Genomic DNA, 9,424 nt, shown 5'->3' with positions numbered 1-9,424 from the left:
GCGCGGGATCGATGTCCGTGGCTCGCCATGTCGATTCCGGAACTCCGTTGGGGTTGGTGGAGTTCTGGAATCGATATAAGCGCGCTCAGGGATTGATATATCCCGTCTAGATTAGACGTGATATATCGATCCCCGAGCAATCGATTCGGCGCGTAGTCTAGACATGGCCAAAGAGATAAATAGCCGAACTCTAATTTCAATTATGCCACTGTAAATCTGGAGTGGCTCCATAGAAGTCAAGAAACTATACCAATGTAAATTTAACTGAGGGACTATTAAGATAATTAGGACTATTAAGACAAGATTTTAGAAGAAATGTAAAGGAAGGCAAAGACATAGTAAACTGAATCAATGTTAAAGCTTAGTCCACCATAGGAGAGGGGAAAACAGAGGAACCAAAACAGGTAAAAGCAGATATCCAAATATCTCAGGCACGAGAGCAGGAAGAACAAGAGGCAATACAGAGAGTTAGTAGGGATGGGTTGAGGCAGTCATAAGAAAGGTAGAAAAGGCTGGAAGTAGAATCTTAAACTTGGGGCCCAATTTAGAGCATAAATCCAGAGTGATTCCACCAAAGACAACAGAGTTACACCATATAAAGCTGCTGGAAGTGAAAGGAGAGTTGGATCCTTAATGTGGGCATGGCTACACTGGAAACTTCAAAGTGCTCCCGTGACAGCACTTTGAAGTGCAAGTGTGGTTGCGCGCGAGCACTGGCAGCACTCCTGGTAATCCACCACCATGAGGGGATTAGCTCTGAGCACTGGGAGTGCAGCTCCCAGCCTGTTTACAATAGTGCTTTAAAGCGCTCTGACTTGCTGTGCTCAGGCGAGTGATTTTTCACCCCCCCGGAGCCAGCAAGTTAGAGCGCTATAAAATGTAAGTGAAGCCAAGCCATGTGGAACTGAATTGATGGCCAGGGCAACTGAAGATGCAGTGAGGAAACTGTGCACACTATTGTAATAATCTTTGCACAAAGTATGTCTTGTGAAGTATCCTTTGAAAGCTCATAATTTTATTGAACTTTATTGTCCTGGTAAAATATGTGTGGCAACATTGTATGTGAAGTTATAGGATCCCACTGGTATGGTGTAAGTAACACTTTTTCCAAGTCTGGGGAGTGGCTAAACCAGTCCCTCAGAGACAAAGGGAAGCTGACACCTCAACCAGGTGTAAACAAGGCCAATGGGCCATCAGCTGCTAAATGGCCATTCTTTGGCAGGAAACAGGATGTGGGTGAAAAAAATTTTCATTTTAATGAAAAAACAGCATGGGGTTCCTGTCCACACAGACCGACTGCCTGCGGGGAGGGGGGGGAGAGGGAAGAGGGAGGAGGACTATAAAAAGAAAGGAGCTACACAGCAGCAAAGCAGTGTAAAGGGACCCCAGGTTACAGGGCAGGAGGATCCACCTACTCATTAGTCTGGATTGTACCCTATGTATGTCACAGTGACATATGAGAAATGTGCAAGAGCATAGTGGAAAAAAAACCTGAGTGGTTTATGAGAAAAAGCAGAAATGCCAGTTGCTGCTGAAGAAAATGACAGCACTCAAGGGAGGTGATAACAAGAGCAGGAACAAGAAGATTAGGTAAAGTGAGAGAGAAAAAGGCAGATTCTAGAAATACAAAGGAGATGGCAAGAACAGGCTTTCATGATGACTAGAGAACATTTTCACTTGAGGATAACAAAAGGTTAAAAAAATAGCCTCAAATTTGCCAGGGGAAATAGCAGAAGTGAGAAATTTAATCCAATTGTAGCAGCGAGATTGTCAGAGAGAAGTAAGAATGAAAGGAAAATTTAAAAAGTTAATTTTCATCAAAGCTCAGTTTAGAGAAGAGTTGAGATGTCTAGAGAAACAACACAGAGACGGTGAGAAAGTGAACAAGATGGGAGGAGTAATGGAAAGTTAAGGAAGTTGGGATGGGAGTTAAGGAAAACCTGAGGACTGCTGGCACTAGCGCTGGTTGGAAAAATGGAAAATTGGTTTTTCGCCTAAACAATTTTTTATATTCACAAAAACTGTTTAATTCTGGAACTCCCAGTTAAAACTGTACATTCCCCATTCTTCATAAAGCAACATGAAATTGTGAATATTGCATCATATTAAGGAGCAGGAAGAAATTGCAAGCACCATCTGAAATTCACAGGTTCAGAAAAAATTGTCTGCTTGCCACAGAAAATCACAAATTTTCATTGAAATAAATAAAAGCCCCCAAAAGAAAGTATTTCTGACCAAACCAGAAGATTTCTGTCTGGATATGCCACTGCAGTGTAGTTCACCTGTCTCATCTCCCCATTCTTCTCTATGAGCTGGACAACTCAACTGGACTTCATCTCTCATGATGATCTCATCTCTCACCTGCCCTTAACATGAGGGGTGCTCATGGTGCATCATGAGAGATGTAATCTGACCCGGGAGCCCAGCCTATGGAGATTGGGATCATAAGGCACCTGATCTATAACTCCCATGATGTACTGTAGAGACATTTTGGTATCTATTTATTTCCTTTTTTAGGTGAAATATTTCAGTTTGGGAATTTTTGCCAAAAATTTGGAATATTTCACAGAAGCCCCCCCCCCTTTTTTCCCCCAATCAACTGAGATTCCTAGCTGTATATAGAACATTCAATAGACATAAACCCAAGAACAAAAGTTTGGATCTGAACACTCCTCAAGTGTGCTTGGGGGGTATTTGGATTTAGAGTTCTAGCTGAAGTCTATTATAGAGAGATGCCTCAAAATTCCAGTCCCAGTGCAGATTGACCCAAAGTCCTAAAAGGTGAGGATCTGGTTCTGTTCAATCTCTAACAGTGACCCTTGCATTTTGGCAAACTCCGAGGTTAATTCTGACCTCACACAGGTGTGAATCAAGAATAATTCCGTGGAACTCAATGACACTGCTTCCACTGATGCTCAGAATTCCTTCTTACATTTGCATTTCCAATATCCATTTTTATTTCTGAGCCTCACTCACTTTCAGTAATTAATTGCATTTACAGATAGACCTGGGTTTAACTCTCTTCACCCACTCTTCAGATGTGCTCATCATCAGCTCCCCTATTCACTAATATAGTCTGTATCCATAGCAAGCATAGAATATGATACAATGGCATCATCTGCATTCACAAAGAAGTTTCAACCTTTTTCTGCCAATAGTTGAAAGACTCCATATCCAAGTCCCAGTTTGAGGCCTATTGAAAGTCACATGAGGGAGGATCAGATTTTTCTCTAACTGTCTTTTCTCTCTGTTCTTGGCTTTTAATCAGTTAAAATTGGGGGCTAGCTAGATAATTCATGCCCCTGTTCAGCAAGGCACTTAAACACGTGCTTAATTTTAAGCACATGGATAATCCCATTGACTTCATTGCCTTACTCATATGATTAGAAATAGGTATGTGCTTAACTAGGGCCCCAGCATTAAAGCAAGAGCGACAACACTTTTCCAGTCACTAACTTTTTATTCAACATAAGTGCTTGTTGACAGCACAAATCATTTTCTTACATAAGCACTGAGGGTCTGATCCTGCTCCCATTGAAACACGGACTGACTTCAGGGGGCTAGGATCCAGCCTAAAAGATAGGGTAGTACATACAAACGGGAAGGGAATACAGATAGTTGAGACAGTGCAGGCTATGACTTGCTGAAGGTATACACATGGTAGGATTTTCCAAACTGCTGAACCTTTCCCTAACTCTGCTCCCACTGGAGACAATAGTAATACTCCCATTGACTGCAATGGCAGGAGAGTTTTGCCAGCACTGAGTGCTTTGGAAAATCCTGTTAATATTGTTTTCATAAAAGTTATATCAATGATTGTTTTATCAGTTCATTTTATTTGGCCCTTTGTCACGGAGTGTGGGGGAGTCAGGGCCCTGCATCCCCCACTTTCACCATGACTCTCAGCCAGCCAGGAAAACAGAAGATTTATTAGATGACATGAACACAGTCCAGCACAGAGCTTGTAGGTACAGACAACAGGACTCCCTCAGTCAGGTCCATCTTGGGGGGCAGGGAGCTTAGACCCCAGCCCTGGGGCTCCCTCCGTTTCCCCAGCCAGCTCCAAATTGAAACTCCTCAGCCCCTCCCCGGCCTTTAACTCTTTCTGGGGCCAGGAGGGCACCTGATTTCTTTGTTCTCCAACACCTTCAGCTGGCACCTTTGCAGGGGAGGGGCCCAGGCTATCAGTTGCCAGGAGACAGGGTGTTGGCCATTCTCTGTGAGACAGAATCACACTGGGTGTCTTGGGCTCTGCAACAATTACACACCCTTATCCCACCACCTAGATACTTGAGAAATGCAGAGGGAAACCGAGGCACCCACACAGTATTCAGAGAAAACATTAAGAACATTCCCACTTCATCACACCCCGTTTTCCCCAAATAGTTTAGTTGTTAATCTCAAGCAAGCAGTGAAGTGGCTCTGCTTCTCTTTGTTATTTTCTTCTGGCCAACCACATTTCTATAGATGGCCTTTATTCTTGCAGTCACAGTGATGAAATAAGCCTATTGGCTGCAGTCATGAAAATACTAAACCAATGTATAATTTCAGCAAAGCAGGACATTTTCCTAATGCCATGGTAATAGTAATGTTGGCATTAATGACCCAGTCATCAATTTTCTAACTTCAGGTCTTTCAAATTTGGGCCAATCCCAGATGATATTAAGATGATTTCCTATAACTGGCACATACACACACATACACACCCCGTCCATTATTTTGCTGTGAATTTTGAGTCTATGTGGTTTAGCAAAACTGATGTGTGAAAACATCTAGTCATAACTTTCCACTGGGATACTCTCTGTGGGGCCGGGGGAGAACTAAAAGTGCTCTTAAGTATCAGAAGGGTAGCCGTGTTAGTCTGAATCTGTAAAAGCAGCAGAGAATCCTGTGGCACCTTATAGACTAACAGACGTTTTGGATCATGAGCTTTCGTGGGGGCTGTATGTGATGGCCAGTGGTTTCTTTCTTGGGTTTGTCTTGCAGTTAGGAGGCTTCTGGGTACACGTCTGGCTCTGTCTGATCTGTTCCTTCGTATTCCTCAGCGGGTATTGAGTTTTTGAGACATGTTGGTGGGAAGTTTTGTAGCACACAAGCACTCCAAGTTATCTCCGTTGACACCACTGATTTCCTGAGGAAACTACAATGCCAGGACTCCACTGGCCATCCATACAGCCCCCAGCCCTTAAAACCCCCAATCATCATGCAGGATCTACAACCCATCTGACGACATGATCCCGACACTTCACAGCCTTGGGTGGTAGGCCAATCCTTGCCCCCAACCTGCAACCTGAAACGTATTCTCACCGCAAACTGCACACTGTACACCATAGTTAGCACTCTAATCAAGGAACAATCATGCAACAACCCCATGCCAACTCTGCCGCAACTATACTACACCGGCGACCCATACCATCACAGGACCTAACCAGTTCAGTCACACCATCACGGGTCATTCACCTGCACGTCCACCAATGTAATATACACCATCATATGCCAGCAATGCCCCTCTGCTATGTTAACACGGCCAAACTGGACAGTCTCTAGGAAAGGATAAATGGACACATTCAGATCATTAGGAATGGCAATAACAAAAACTGGAGGAGAGCACTTCAACTCCTGGCCACACTATAAGCAGACCTTAAGGTGGCCACTTGCTGCAAAAAAACTTCAGGACAGACTTCAAGAGAAACTGCTGGGCTTCAGTTCATCTGCAAATTTGACACCATCAGTCAGGGTTGAACAAAGACTGTGAATGGCTTGCCAACTACAGAACCAGTTTCTCCCTCCTTGGTTTCACACCTCAACTGCTAGACAGGCGGCTCATTCCTCCTGATTGAACTAACTCGTTTATCTCTAGCTTGTTGCTAGCAGTTATATATTATACCTTGCCCCTGGAAATTTCCACTACATTCATCTGACGAAGTGGGTATTCACCCACGAAAGCTCATGATCCAAAACGTCTGTTAGTCTATAAGGTGCCACAGGATTCTCTGCTGCTTTTAACAGTGCTCTTAGTAGCTAGTGTTCTATCCTTCCAATCCAATTTTCTATCTTATTTCTTTTTCCCCACCTAACCTTACATAATCAATATTGCCCTGCAGTTCTGTAGAAAAAAGTGCATACAGTGTACCCATTTGGTTTATTTTTACCAGAGATTTGATTATTTTGTAATTTCCTTACCTAGTTCTTTGGTGAGGATAAATCTATGATTTTGTAAAGATCTTAACTGCAAGAAATTACTGCCTTTCTAATTTATGTTCCTATTGTAGTTGTGTGAGAGGTTTTAGCTTTAAATACATTTTCTTATATATTTTAATCTTTTTTGATGCCTATTTTTCCTCTTACCTCTTTTGTGAAACTGGGATATTCTACAAGGTCGTATATTTAGAAATGTCCCTGGAAAGTGCTAGCTGTTTTCTCACATCTTTCCATATTTGCAACATTTTGGAAATCCATGGATTAGACAACAACACTGTTGTCAGACTCTTCCCCAATGAAGGACTGATCAGTTAATTAAATGTTACGCCCTCAGGCTTTAGACAGAGAAATAACAGCAACATCAAGGTGAGGCAGAACTCAGGTAATATGTTCTCTTTGTTTTGAACAGTCTTTCAGAATAGGAGTGGATGTTGACAGGAGTTAACCACACTAACATGCAAATGGGAGAGTGAACATAATGTCTGGTCCATTTTCCTGGGAATGAAAAGGAATTTACCATGGGCCAAAGAATGCAAAATCAAATACGTGGCATTAATTAATAAAAGCTCTTCACCACATCTCTGTGAAGTATTATTCTTAAATAGAGGAGAAAAAGCTTGACTCATGGCTGGCTGAAAACAGCATATAGTGAGAATAAGGATAACATTTTCAAACTAGGAAGCTCAGAAGTGGGCATCAAAACACTACAACTGTCCACCTAAATAAATGTGGCCTGATTTTCAGAGGTCCTGATGTGCAATTAACTTCAATGGAAGTTGTGTGTGCTTAGCATTTCTGAAAAGAAAGGTGCCCAGTCTAGACACATAAGTCTAAAAACTTGAATTTAAAGTTGCTGTAATTTACCACCTCAGTAGGGAACACTACTGAAGATCTGGAGCAATGTTAACTAATCAGATGGCCTGTGCAAAAAGGTGTATGCTAACTGGCTATCACTGAGTTGGGTGAAAGCTATTTCTCAGCTCTGAATAATACATTGGTTTTTTTAATCTTGGATGACAGATTAATACCTTTGGAACATTAATGTAAAATGAAAACCTGTGACACTTGAATTTCATAGCCATAATATAGGGGTTTGCTGATAAATTCTGAATGCCTTCTTGAGATCTATGTTATAATACGAGGACAATGCAAACTTCATGATTCAGTTAACAAAGATTTTATTGTTAATCAAGATGCATATTAGTCTGGACTGGTATATCTTGATGTCCATATCAAAATACATCAATGGCCCTGATTCTTCTCTCATTTAGACTAGAGTAAATCAAGAGTAACTCCACTGAAGTTAACCCTTTGATTTATGGGGAATTCTGAAAGTGGAACATTGGAACTGAAGGGTTAAGAAGTATTGGAATAAATATTTTGCACCACTTGTGAAATATTGATACAAATCTTTATATTGTCTCCCTGGAACATGCTTCCATTCTTCTACACCTGTCAAATACAACTTTGTTTTACACTCATCTCACTGTATAATATGCAAACAAGTTGGATTGCAAGTCTAGATTTATAAACGCAGTGCGGTGTAACGTAGTGAAGGGAACTCTAGCTTGTTTTAGTTGGAGACAAGACATGTAAATTACCAGTCATCTTCAATAATTTAGTCTGATATGACATCATGATGAAAGCTGAATAAACTGCCAGCAGCTGTGGTCTTACTTTCTGCACTTCTGTTATAGAATTAAGACTCCTCTAGAGATTATACAATGGACTATATTGTCCAGTAGAGGTAACTAATCACATGAAAGTTATTAATACTCCATTAACAAATATGTTTTGATAGCTAAAAAGAACAAAGCAATTTTACCAAGGGCAGGCAAACAATTCTAAAAGCTCCTATCCCCTTAGCAGCAGAATAAACACGTCAGGTTGGTTATGAACATGAAAGAGATATGTTAGCAGCTCTTGAAGACAACAGCCATTAAGCTATTAATAGTCCTTCATTTTATTGACTAGGGTTTTATACAATACAATTCATTGCATCTTTCATGCCGCGTCTCAAGCTGTATCCCAAACCGCTTTGCAAAGTTAAATAATACAAGACAGCATATACTATAAATTACAAGAAATGGTGGTGTAAAAGTCGTATGGTGAATAATTAAAGCCTTTGTTCACAAGGACTGGAACAGAGGGAGACAGCAGTTCTGAGCATAAACCAAGGAGAAAATTATGTTCTCCAATGAGACTTGAAGCAACAAGGGAGCTGAGAGGCACAGAAAAGCTGTTTGAGATGGCCGAGGCTGTAGAGATGGGGCTCTCAGATCGTTACTGACCAACTTTTTGGACAGAAACAAGGCCAGAGCTAGCTGAGACAAGGCCCTGGAGTTTTTAAAAGCTCAGATGGCAAATTAAAACTGGACCATGATATGAACGAGGAAATCACTTACCTCTGTGCCTCTGGCTCCATTATCTGGGGGGAGGGTAGGCAGGAAGGTTTCATGCTTTCCTTAAGACCCTGTGCAGGTATACAGCCAGGCCTCAACCTGGCCCTATATTTTAATTGCATCCAGGCAGATGTAGTCTATGTCAAACACCAGCCGGGACTTTCCAGACTTTCCAGGGGTATATCATGGACATGCCAATGCTCCCCGGAGCTCTGGAGTTTCTGCTGTAATAAAGAGGCAAAGCAGCACTTCTGGGTGAGTAATGAGAGATGAGAGATAGCTGATGGGCCTGGCTTTGGCATTCAAAGCAATGGCCTCACACTACATGTTTACTACGGCTACCAGAGGAGCAATATGGGATGCCATTGTGAAGTGTGATCAGTAATAAATGATTAATTAATGGTTTCTAAATGGGCTAAGTTCATTATGCAGTGGTGAGGACGTGAGGAGAGCAATCATTAAAATATTCATATATTCCTGGCCTTACAACTTATAAATATTCCAAAGTGCCCTTTGATTACAAAGTGGCAGACACTTTGCTTGCACACCAAATTTTTCTTGCTACTTGCTAACAAACAAAGGCAACACATGTGCTTTGCGGGCTCCCGGAACATGCTTTGATGACATTTACAGCTTGCAGGCAGAATGGCTGAGTGCATTTTCCTGGAGTGTTTGTTCGGAGTCTTTGATTAGATAAGCTAATGGACCCCAAAGGGCCTGGAAACATAGTTTGCCCATATTTGCACAAAGCCACTTGACAGAGTATAGGGCTGGGAGTCAACGGAATTAGACGCTATTCCTGCTCTATCACTAACTCACTG

The 9,424-nt window shown here is 41.8% G+C and overlaps 1 long non-coding RNA gene across 1 annotated transcript in view; it reads right to left on the bottom strand.

Moving 5' to 3' along the window:
* The window catches only part of LOC116830607 (uncharacterized), a 73,261-nt gene extending 64,442 nt beyond the window's left edge, over positions 1-8,819 (bottom strand). The window contains exon 1 of the long non-coding RNA XR_004375041.2: positions 8,607-8,819. This is a non-coding gene — a long non-coding RNA (uncharacterized LOC116830607). The remainder of the gene's footprint in view (positions 1-8,606) is intronic.
* Positions 8,820-9,424: the final 605 nt, after the last annotated feature.

Source organism: Chelonoidis abingdonii, chromosome 3, assembly GCF_003597395.2.
Source record: "Chelonoidis abingdonii isolate Lonesome George chromosome 3, CheloAbing_2.0, whole genome shotgun sequence".
NCBI classification, from domain to species: Eukaryota; Metazoa; Chordata; order Testudines; family Testudinidae; genus Chelonoidis; species Chelonoidis abingdonii.
The sequence above is the reverse complement of the archived record's forward strand: the minus strand, read 5'-3'. Positions and strand labels throughout refer to the sequence as shown.